Here is an 11732-nt window from a genome sequence, read left to right as displayed (position 1 = left end):
AGAGCAAAAGACCCACAGGCTGAATTAGGAGATGCAGCTCCGTTTGAGCCCAGGGGAGGCGGGATCTGCTCCTATTTGTCAGAGCTTTCCATCGTCACTTTTCATCGACGGGCAGGCAGAGAGGCGGCGGGGGGCTCTAATGTACTCGGGCCATCTTCCTCCCCACATGAGTGTTTTCTGTTTGGCTGCTGTCACTGAGAAAAGACACATAAGTACTCGCTCTGTATCCTTTCACACACACACTTTCTCTCTGAAACACACACTCTGCAGACAGAGCGATGTGCTCTCCAGGGCTGAGAATTTCCCCCTCTCTGTCTTTATCTGCTGGTAAATGTTGGCAGACCACTGAACCTTGATGTCGGACTGTGACAGGCTTAGCTGTTTGTAAAGTGTTGGGGTGAGAAAAAAGGAGAAACAAAAGGGCCTCTGGTGTGGTGGTTAGCCATCATGGCTGCTCAGCTCGCAGTGAAAGGACCTCTAACACCATCGCAGCTCCGCCACAGAGGCGAGCGCTTGGCTGCGCCTGGGTCGGCCGGCTCGCAGACCATTAGGGAAATGGCTGAAGGGTTCTCGTATTTCAAACCCGGCTGCACCGTTCAAATTAATGAGGGGATTGTCAGCATATCAGAGTTGATGGGTGTGACGAGCGAGGCCCCAGCGCAGATCCTGAAAACAAGAACACTCAGGACAAAATTTACTTCAGTGAAAAGCTGATGTGACTGTTGTCTTGGGCCTAGTTTGTGCTGCAACTGGAAACTTAAGTTTTCCATTTGGGATACAGAAGTTTTCTATCATTTACCACCTGTCTTTTAGATACAAAGCCTCCGCTTTGTCAAGGCCCTGAAAAAGCCAACCAAAAGTCAACTGGAGGATCAAAGTTTTGTTTTCTGTTAGGATTTTAAAACTCTCATAAATGTTTGTACAGAAAATTGCAAAGAATCATTTGAAAAGCTGAATCCAAAATCAGCTGTAAATTTTTTAGCATTAATATTTATTAGGGGAAAGAAAAATCAACTATAGAAATAATCCCAATGGAAGTTGCCATAACGGGCATCCACTAGACTTACAGATGACAGAAACAGGCTTGTGATATGAACCAAGGCAATGATGTAGGGCTGTAGATAATCATACACTCATTTCAAGAATATAGCCGTCAATATTTAGAATACTTAGAATATTTATGTAGTATGCAGGTTAGGCTTTTTATATACAAAAATTGCACATTTTTAGTGTTTTCCATGGCAGTTTTCTTCTACAAGCACTGTGGCCTCACAGCAAGAAGGTCGCGGGTTCAAACCCCAGTTGCCCCGGCCTTTCTGTGTGGAGTTTGCATGTTCTCCCCATGTCTGCGTAGGTTGTCTCCAGGTGCTCCGGCTTCCTCCCACCATCCAAAGACATGTGGCCCAGGTTGATTGGTGACCCTAAATTGTCCTTAGGTGTGAGTGTAAGTGTGACTGGTAGTTTGTCTATGTGTGGCCCTGTGATGGACTGGCGACCTGTCCAGGTTTTCCCCCGCTTTCCCCCTAATGTCTGCTGGGATTGGCTCCAGCCCCCTGCAACCCTGTACGCAGGATAAGCGGTTGACAATGGATGGATGGTACAAAGAAGGCAAAACATATATATTGTTGTAGGTTGATGATGTTATGTCAGGAGCATTTTATTTCTGCTTGATCTGTTTGCAAATTATGTAGCACTGGTGTCAACAGATATGGAATCAGAGGAAGTGCTCTGCTTTTTTTTTTATCACACATACTTCTTGAGTGGCAGCTGGAGAGAGCATGATGGGGCGGAGTTAGGTGACCACGTATTATTGCTTGACTTTTCTTAAGGCTGTGTGTCAAACAGCGTCCTGACCGCATTTTCTGTCTCCCAACAAGCTGAAAAGGGAATTCACAGGGAGTTGTAAATAGGCAGTCAAGAAAAAGATGTTGAGAAGCTCTGGCCAGAGAGAATATAGGCAGCTTGCAGATGAGCAGCATCTTCCTGAACACTGAAACTGGTGTGTTGGAGACTGAGGATCTTTGATTTTTAAACCAACCAGCTGCAGGTCAGCTGCTGGAAGTGTCACCTCTCCTTGTTTGATATGCTTCTCCTGTTTTTTCATAGTTTCCACCTCTCCACTTCCTGTGGGAGCTGCGTTTTGTTGAGCCCTGTTTCCCCTGACGAGCTGGAGTGGGCCACGTCTGAACAACCCGCCAAAGCGACAGTCTATAAAGACACAAAGGTGAGGAGAGACAATGAGGTGCAGCGCTCGTCGGGTCTTGACCCGTTGCAGCACTGAGCTTTGACGGTGACAGCGTCTTCCGCCGAGGATGTCGCCCTGACACATAAAGAGAAACAATGAAGGCCGGGCGGGAGGATGTAACTAAGCAAATTAAATTGGAGTCACTGGGGTTCCTTCTGAATGAAGATGAAAATGTGTCACACACCTCTGTATTGGAGCTCTGTGGCACTAACACGGCCTACAGGGAATGAAGAGAGAAAATTGGATTTCAGCTGCTGATGTTAACCTGGAGGACAATTTAAATGTGTCCTTGGTGTCCATCCCTGCGAGCTTGCCCTTCAGTGAGACCATGCATGCTTGAGCTTTTAGTGAAATGTCAAGAGGTGGAGTTTCTTGGTGAAAAAGTGCTCAGATGAAACGAATCTCGTTAACTTGAACGAGAACTTAACAGCTAAACAGATCTGTTCCAGGAAGAATGGTGAAATGAAATTCTTTGAATATATAGATGTGCGGACAATTTAAACCGAGGCAAGTTCAAAAACGCAAGAAGATACGAGCTGGCACATTTGTGGAGCATATGTACATATTATCCAGGCAGTGCAGGGGGTGAGCATGTGACTTATCTGCTCCTCATCTGCTCTTACTTTACCATTTTCTTTTTCTTCCAACTTTCCTCTGTCAGAATCTACTTCCTGTTGTTTCAGCAGGAATTTGACTAGAGCAGAAGCATGTGGCAGCAAGACCGGCATCTACAATAGAAGTAGAAGGTAATGTACAGCAGCATCATTGTTTATTTATTATTATGAAATGCACCCAAAGAAATGGGATGGAGGGAAAACTTGCAACGTCTTTTCTACAACTTTGGAATGTGCTCAAGTCTTGAACTGTATGTCCAATTAAACTGCTTACAGCTTACTGCTTATCAGATTTTTGGAGAAAGCATCTCTTAACCAGCATCAAACTGTTTAGTTCAGGGCTGTTTCAGGTTTTGGTTGACATCAAGGAAACATCCTCCCACTAGAAAGTGTCTTGTCGTGTGTGTTATTACAGCAAGTTGATTAGAGACACTTGAATGCAGAGTTAAATGTGCAGTAATGACTCCTGACCCTGTTTGATCTGAACTCTCATGCGCTCACAGTGGAAAAACATCCAGGCCTTTAGATAGCTTTCACACCGCTGATTAAACTAAAGCTGAGCTCATCGTTTCTCCTCCACATCCTGAAGGAAGCTGTTTTCTTTCCTTGTCCTCTCACACATTTCCAGTCCTGTCCACTAGTTTTTCCTTTTTTTTCTTTCTCTCTCTTTCTCTCTCTCTCGCTCTCTCCTTTCCCCCTCCATCTCAGGGAATTCACTTCACTTTAATTGTTTGACAGTCTTTTCCTGCCTTTATGCCACGGCTGCGGAAGGTGCAGAGGATTTTTTCCTCCTTTTTTGAGGCATTAATAACATTCCGCTCGACTGATTCCCCGGGGCACAACCTCATTATGGCTTATAGGCAGAAAAAATAAACTGTCTGTACCGTCTGGCAGCTTTTTTCCTACTTTTCACAGAGAAATGAGGAGTTGGTGTAAAGTGCCTGCTTATAAAACAGTCTTCTTGTTGCTAACTAAAGCACATGTCCAGGGTGTTATCTGTTTCCATGACAGAAAGTGACTGGCTGCTGAGAGACGGCTGCTGTTGACGGCAGTCTGCACTGGGTGGCAGCACTGTGGGTGAGATCACAGAGGAGATAGGCTCAGGACTGATCAACTGGGAAGTTTGTGAGCCAGCATATAGAATAAGCATATTTTCAAGGGAAGATCTTTTATTGATTTGATGGACACCCTTTACTTTATTCCACCTCATCCACATTTAGCATTTATAAGCAAAAAAAGTAAATAAATGCTTTTATAACACACTTTAACTTACCAGAATGTAGTTGTTACCAGAAATATGCATATAAAATAACTCATACTTAATAATTGATTATGCACATTGAACAAATCATTAGTGTGTGTTATAGAGCATTTATTCACAAATAATTCACAGGCAGATTTAAAACATTTTTAAGCTTTTAAACTCGATTGTTTATTCTTGATCTTGGAAATAGTAACAACAACCACTTACTTGACATTTCCTGTAGTTTTCAGCAGCATTGCATGGCCTTCATCAGTGGGTAGCGTTTTCCTATTTGTCATGGAGACTGAAGAAGTATTTATACATAAGTAAATAATTTATTAATAAATAATTATACTATTTTAAATTATACTCTGATATATGCAATATATTGTATTTCCAACAATTCATTATCTGCTTATATACGTGTAACTGATGCACAGGAGGAGTTGAGCTGGAGATGGAGACTGATGCATGTTAACAGATTGACAAAGACAAGCTGATAAATATTGTGATACAGTTGAAAGCTCTGGGAAAAGCTAGTGCATGAACCTTGAGTTGGTGTTGTTTGGTCAAAATAGTTGTTCTGATTTTCTTATTCATTTTGAAGATACAACAATGTTGAGCATACAATAGGTATTTTAAAATGTGAAACAGGACTAATGCATAAATTATCTCATGTGTTGTTTTTTTTAAAGGGCATTTTATACTTCTCTCAGATGTAAAGTGAGCGTAGAGGAAAGTCAAATGAACAATTTTAAATCATCTGAGGGGCTGAGAAAGCACATCCGTATATTCATCTCCTACAGTTTATTCAAACTGGAAGCCGGCCAGTCCTCTGCAGTCGGACACACAGCAGCCTGGGGTCAAATGCCTTGCCCAAGGGCAGCCAGGCAGCGGTAGGTTGAGTCAGAGAGTATTTTCTCATTGACACAGAGCAGGAAATGTGCCCATTCAACACTAAAAAGGCCAAACGTGCGGTCTACTGACAGCAGCTTTGAATTTTACAAGTGAAGTATTTCAACTTTCAAAACATCACCTCTGTGACTTTTTGGAGAACCCATCGACATCTGTTGACCTTCACTGCGACCTTCTGGTTATAAACCAGCTTCTTCACAAACTCGAGTTAGAACCACTTTATTCAACTGTTTGAGATTATAGTATTAAGTACTATAGAAAGTAGACCATCAGTCATCACATTCTAACTATGGAACAGATTTTTATACCAGAGCTGCAGCAGCCATTCCGAAAAGGATTCATTTAACAAACATGCGAGACAATAAGTCAGCCAATAATCGATAACAAATGAGCAATGCAAAATAAGTGATTGTGAGTGACATTCATGTTAGGGGGGAGGGGGAGAAAGATTGGACCACAATCAGTCCGAACCTTATATCCAGACTGGAACTAATCCTTATAACTTTAAAGAAAAAAAATAATACAGACTATTCAACATTCTAAAGTCTAATGAAGACAGACTCTAAAACATTGTACCAGATTGTAAAGAAATATGTACTAAAGCTGCTACAGGATAGCCGAGGTCTACTCTGAATGGAACTTTTCTTCTTACTGATACCTTCTTTTGTTTCTCTAGACGTTTAGCTGTTCAGCAGAGAAGTTCATTACTTTCTTTGCATGATTTCCTTCAACACTCAGTTTGAAATTTGTTTTAAAGGTGACAATGTTTTTGTCTGCTTATGACAAGATTGCTTTTTTTGAGTTCTGAATGGAAAAGTTTTTGCTGTCAATTTAAGCAAATTGTGGCCTAATATCCCATAAAACAATATCAAAAAGCAGAATATATCCAAATGCATGTCTGTTAAATATGAAATTGAACATTTTATGAAGTGCTGTCTTTATTTTCATCCATGCTGATGATGATGATCCAAAGCAAAGCATGAAAGTCTGAACCCTACAAGCCCCTCCCCCTCCTCTTCAACAGGAGCAGCAACAATTTGTTGCTGCCTGAAAGCACCCAGTGATTGAATATTCAATATAACACAGATTTATCATATATATGCCATTAGTATAGTCTTTCCGGCCTCTTTACACTGTCACTATTTTAGACATTAGTATCTCTGCTTTTTCTTCACTGAGACAAATTTCTATACACTAAATGTAGATTCTGTTTATGAAAGCTTTGCTTACACTCAATTTATATTCATTCAGTTAAATTAAGGGTTTGGTTTGCTGGAGAGAAGTTAAGCGTCAATAAGACTTCAATCGGCCAGCCTGAATTTCAGGGAGCACCCGGGCAAGGTCCGCATGAAATCCCACTAATGTGCCTTCCAAACTGATTGTAGCGTTACTGTTATTGAGTGAAGGGTTGTAATTAAAGGCAGGTTCACATCGATGGATATGGGTTATTTAGCTCAAAAGATAATTTCTAGTGATGCTTTACATAATCCTTAATATACACAAGGAAGCCCTGCTCTTGTGGAAAAAATATAAATTAATGGGAAAGCTAATGGACATGTTGATGGCAATTCGGTAAACCTAATAAGAATTGATTCTTGGTTGTGAGAACATTTTCATTCCTCAAACCTCCCCCGTGCTTTACATGTGTAATGAACGTGCCTGAGCATTGATCAAAAACAAAAATTGGAGGAGTAAATCTGCTTAAAAAGCCTGTCTCCCCCTCGTCTGCCTGGGCTTTGTCCTGGCAACAGGCTGGCCAGCACTTACAGAGGTGCTATATGTCTCTTAAATTACTAAATTGCCTTTTGGCCCCCTTGCTTTTTTCCCCCACGATGGTTTGCGGGCATTAGTGGAAAGTTTTTCCCGCAAATATTTAATCCTTGCCGTGACTGACAATGTTGTCAGACCTCTGGACGGGTTTTATGCCGTTATTACAAGCGCTCCTCCGTCCGTGGCACTTTGGATTATTCAAGATTATGTTGTAATCCTTTTAATCCTCATTGCATTAAGATTTCAGTCAAAATACGGCAACAGTAAAGTAGCACTCAGAAGCAATGAGGTCTTAAGCAGGCGTCATCATTGGGCGGCCGCCTTCATTTCCTCCCTTTTTCTCTTTATTTATTCTCCAGTCCCTCTACATTGTCAATAAGCTGAGCAACAGATATGTATTTGCTTTTCAGAAGCTACAATGATTTATTCCAGGCGTTGAAACCCATCTCCAATCACTGCAGAGGAAAACACATATTTACCAGCATGTAGTGTCAAGGCGAGGCAAAGACAAAGTGAGGGCGGGGTGTGTTCACAAGCACACTGAGCATCCGAGTTTCCTCCAGCCTGTATCTGAGAACTTTTCTGATGACATATTTGTCTCCGGCTGTGTGTCCTGTGGTTACTGTTGAACATTTCTCCCCCCATCTGATGTTCTCCTGCTGCTCTATACAGCCCTTATCTCTCCTCGCTTGACTTCCCGCCATGCCAGAGAGCTTCCAGCCGACTCCTCTGTCTGCCTCTTGAAGCTACATGAATAAAACAACCTCCAACTTTGAAACTATGGATTGTTTTGACGTGTATCTATAAAAAGCAAATCCGCTTCACACAGCTGCGTGAGTCTTCGAGTCTTGCAAATCCATGCAAATATAGCAGTTTTTTATTTACAAATTACTAAGTGTGTGGTTCCTGATGGAATAGTCAACAAAAGACTTATTACAATGCCTTATGAGATGGTTGCGGTTTGTATCGACACTTGGTTGCACTTTCTCTATTTTCTGTTTTTCTCACTTTGAACCCACTGAAGCTTTTCCTGGACTGAGAGGTTAAGGTGCAGAACATGAACCGCAGCATCACTGGTTTGTGACTGGCTTGTGCGGGACATGTGTTGCGTGTCATTCCCCCCTTGAGCTAAGGTTTTTTTGTTTCATTTTTTTCAGTCTGCTTTTTCCAAGATAAAGAATTAACTAAAATGTTTTGAAGTTGGTAATAGAAAAAAGCCGAGCCAGAACTTTATTTATAATTATAGTCAGAGTCCCAACATTTAGATACCAAATATGCCAGATTGATCTGTAGTATAGATTGTAAAAAAAAAGTTTCTTTTTTCAAAGGCAAGATAGTTAAAAACTAAAAAAGGCTTTATTTTTTATTCCCTAAGACTGTTAAAGGATATGAGCTTTAACTTGAACACTAAAGGGAATTCATACAAACTTTTAAATGAAAATCTAAAGATCTCAAGATACAGTGCACAATGTAAGGTCCCAATTCTATTCTTGCAAATGGCTCCACAGTTTCTGATGCCTGTACAGAAACTCCAAAAAGATATGAGCAGTATTTTCACCGGTACAGAGGAGCCTCAAGGCCCAGAAAAGAGAGTAAAATCATGTCTGAGGGAGACTTTTAACAACATCATCCTTAATGTGATCACTGACGCTCCACTGATCCTTACCAACCGCAGAAAGACACCACTTTTGCCTGCTGGAGATGTTGTGTTTTTCCTTCCTTTTGCTTGATCTGGGAGATACTTGACAATTTTGTTGCTTTGCTTCTGGGGGTAGAAACGCTTGGAGGTGAACGGAGAAGCGGGTACTTGTTGGTGCTGTGGCTCTCGACTTCAAACCCTATAAGATCTCTATCGCGCCTCAGAGTCAAACTTCAAACTAGCAGCGAGTTGTTGAGGGAAGACAGGCAGGATGATCCTGAGTGCAGCAGATCTTGGTCTTGGGGCCTGGCATGTCTCTGTGTGTTCATGTTGGTGAGCTTGCATCAACTTGATGCCGCACCAAGGTTAGTAGGAGGGTTGGCAGGAAGGTGACACACAGAAACAGAACAACCTTGTCTCCCACAAAATGCTTTTATACGTTACTAATATGCTTTGCCAAATATGATTTGGAAGAAACATAATTGCCTGGACAACTTTTTTACGCATTATGGGAGCGTGGAATTCTGTGTTTTTGGAGCTTGATCCCCACAATAGAGGCTAATATTCAGATTGCCTCTGCATCTGCTGCTTTATTTTGATCGTTATTTTTAAAACACTCTCTTCCATATCCTTCAAATTTGTGGTACTCCTTTAAAAAGTGTCCAAATTATATGTTGGAATTGTTTTGGGACAGTAGGTGTCCCTTTAAATGTAAATAAACTGAAACTTAATATCGAATCTACGGTGTCTCATCATCTTGGTATGTAAAATGTATACTTTAGCTGCAGTTGTGGAGATGACACTAACACCGCAGGCCTGAGTGATTCGAGCCACCCACACCGAAACCAACGGCACTCTGGGATGCGCCAAAGTTTGTTGAACTACCTCTTGTCTCTTGTGGCCTTTTGACTTTGCAAAACAGACAGAACGTCAAGAGTGGACTCCGTGGCAGGATGCCTGGCTCACTGTAGTGTGTGTGTGTGTGTGTGTTGGGGGGGGGGGGTGAAAGTAGGTTACAGTTTGCTTTAAGGACATGTAGCTAACCCCCTGACCCTGACTTGGATCCTGCTCACAGACCCCTTCAGCAGCAACAAACACACACTTCTCCCTGACTGTCGAGGCCTCCAGGACTTGGCTACCGGTGTCAAAGTGCACGGGCAGCCCGGAGATGCTTTCACATAGTGGCAACACTCAAACAGCCACCCGTCCCTTCCTCCTCTTCTTCCAACCACCACCCTACAGATATGGTTTTCTCCGACTTGTCCCCAGACTGCGTCCTCATAATGACCACCATCATCATCGGTGTTGTCTCTGTTGTGTCGCAGCAGATGAGCGGCTGCTCTCCGTCGGTTGAGGCTGAAAAGGTTGGTGTTTCGTTGAGTCAAAGCTGCCCCTGATGTTTTGCCTGTGGATGACCCATATCATGTTGACAAAAACAACCACGGCGGTTGCACCTCAGAGACACAAAAGTCACTCTGAAAATGTCCCCACAATGACGCTCAAGGGTTAAACTGACATGAAGACGCTAAAAGCATATAGCGATTAGAGGGTTTTTTGTCCATGTGTCTAACTGTATACAGTGGTAGCTTCCATTTAACTTCCATTTTGTGATGCATTATGCCAGTTCTGCCTTATGTATTTGTCCATAAATGTTGTGCTAGATTTTTCTTTTACTATTACAGTGGTAATCAAATGGAAACTTAATAATTCATCCTTCTTATCCAGTTCAGCCAGTTTTTCAGAGATGAGGACAGTTTATTTTCTTCAGACAAGTGAAAAATTTGCTTGTGCAGTAAGATTTTTGCATGTTTCCAAAAGGAATTTACAAATTTAAGAGATAAGATATCTGTCACAGGGTAACATTAAAACAATAATGCACATTAAAAACATCAAGAAACACACAAACACACCCAATATAGGATTAAAAAACTGTTAAAATTACCATATGACATAACTTTGACATTGTCTTTGTTAAACAGATTATAATACAATATTTTTTATAGATGTTCCTCCATATTTTTATTTTTTTTAAATCAAATTCTCTCTCTCTTCATATAGTTTTGGCTGTGCACAGAGGGTCTGCATTGACCCTTGCAGACACACAGATTTAAGCATAAAAACTTTATTTCTTCTTGATTTAAGTTACAAAACAAATTTCTAGAAACAGTTTTGTATTTTGATTTCTATCATTTAATTTATTTTAAGATAAGGTTTTTAGGGTCAATAAATCACAATCAATCTGCTGCTAGTCGCCACTAGACTGTGTCCATCACCCAGCCAATAACTGCAACTTCAGATAAAGTCTAGTTTCATGTATTTTTCCTTAAATATTATATTGTTCGATGATTCTATTTATCCATTTCTGCAAGTTTGGAAGGTGGGTCAAACATGATAATTTTCCAAGCTGTTTATTTTGGGTACACTGCAAAACTCAAGTCTGCATTGAAGCTTCAATTAAGTGAATTATTCCTCGCGCAACACTAGTATAGTATTATTAAAAAATCTCGTTCTATTTTTCTTCTATATCTTTCTATTGACACTCATTTCTTGAAAAGTCTTGAAACACTGTGATTGGAAACAAGTTTAACTATATTTGGACTTCTTTCTTTAAAATATGAACTGTAAAGACATACATTACTTGATAAGATGGATATTTTTGCAAGTTTTATTAAATTCTGGCTTCATGTATTCATCCTTAAATATAATAGGTTCTTTATTAAATATCAAACTATCACATCAAATTAGTATCTTCAAATAATTATTTCTCATCCGGTTCAGCAAGGTCGTTTCTTAATAGCTTTCGATGCTTGGAAAAGGTCAGATCTGGTACTATTGAAGCATTGTCTTTTGGGGAATGGATAGCAGCAGTAATGCAGTAAGTGGACTAAAGGTAAGACTTGTGCTCTGTCCACATGTCTGAGGTTTGTAGTGAAAGAAAACACAGGTGGTCAGTGTTTTTTAAGCTGGTATCCGGAGAGCTTTCCAGGGAGCACTTGCATGAAATGGGCGAGATGTTCCCGCCAGCACACTCGTGTTTCTTTTCCAGTTTACACGAGTCCCAGTATACACATGCCATAACACAGAAATATTTTGTCAATAGGCATATACAAAGCACTCTTTGGGCCACAGGAGAGCAATGAGAGAGTGTCCAATGTTTTAAAGAGGTCGATTCTGTGTTAAAAACAATGGGCAGTAAAAAAATCCCCTCGTTGGAGGAAAATAGCCACTTTCACCGTGGCTCCCAGGATGAGTGTTTACACATGCTCAGCTGGATCCGTCGGACCCCACCTCGCCGCCGACCTGCGC

Source organism: Micropterus salmoides, unplaced genomic scaffold (genome assembly GCF_014851395.1).
Source record: "Micropterus salmoides isolate LMB-PRFRI ecotype aquatic unplaced genomic scaffold, ASM1485139v1 Ms_hic_scaffold_1, whole genome shotgun sequence".
NCBI lineage: Eukaryota > Metazoa > Chordata > Actinopteri > Centrarchiformes > Centrarchidae > Micropterus > Micropterus salmoides.
This window is presented reverse-complemented; position numbering follows the sequence as displayed.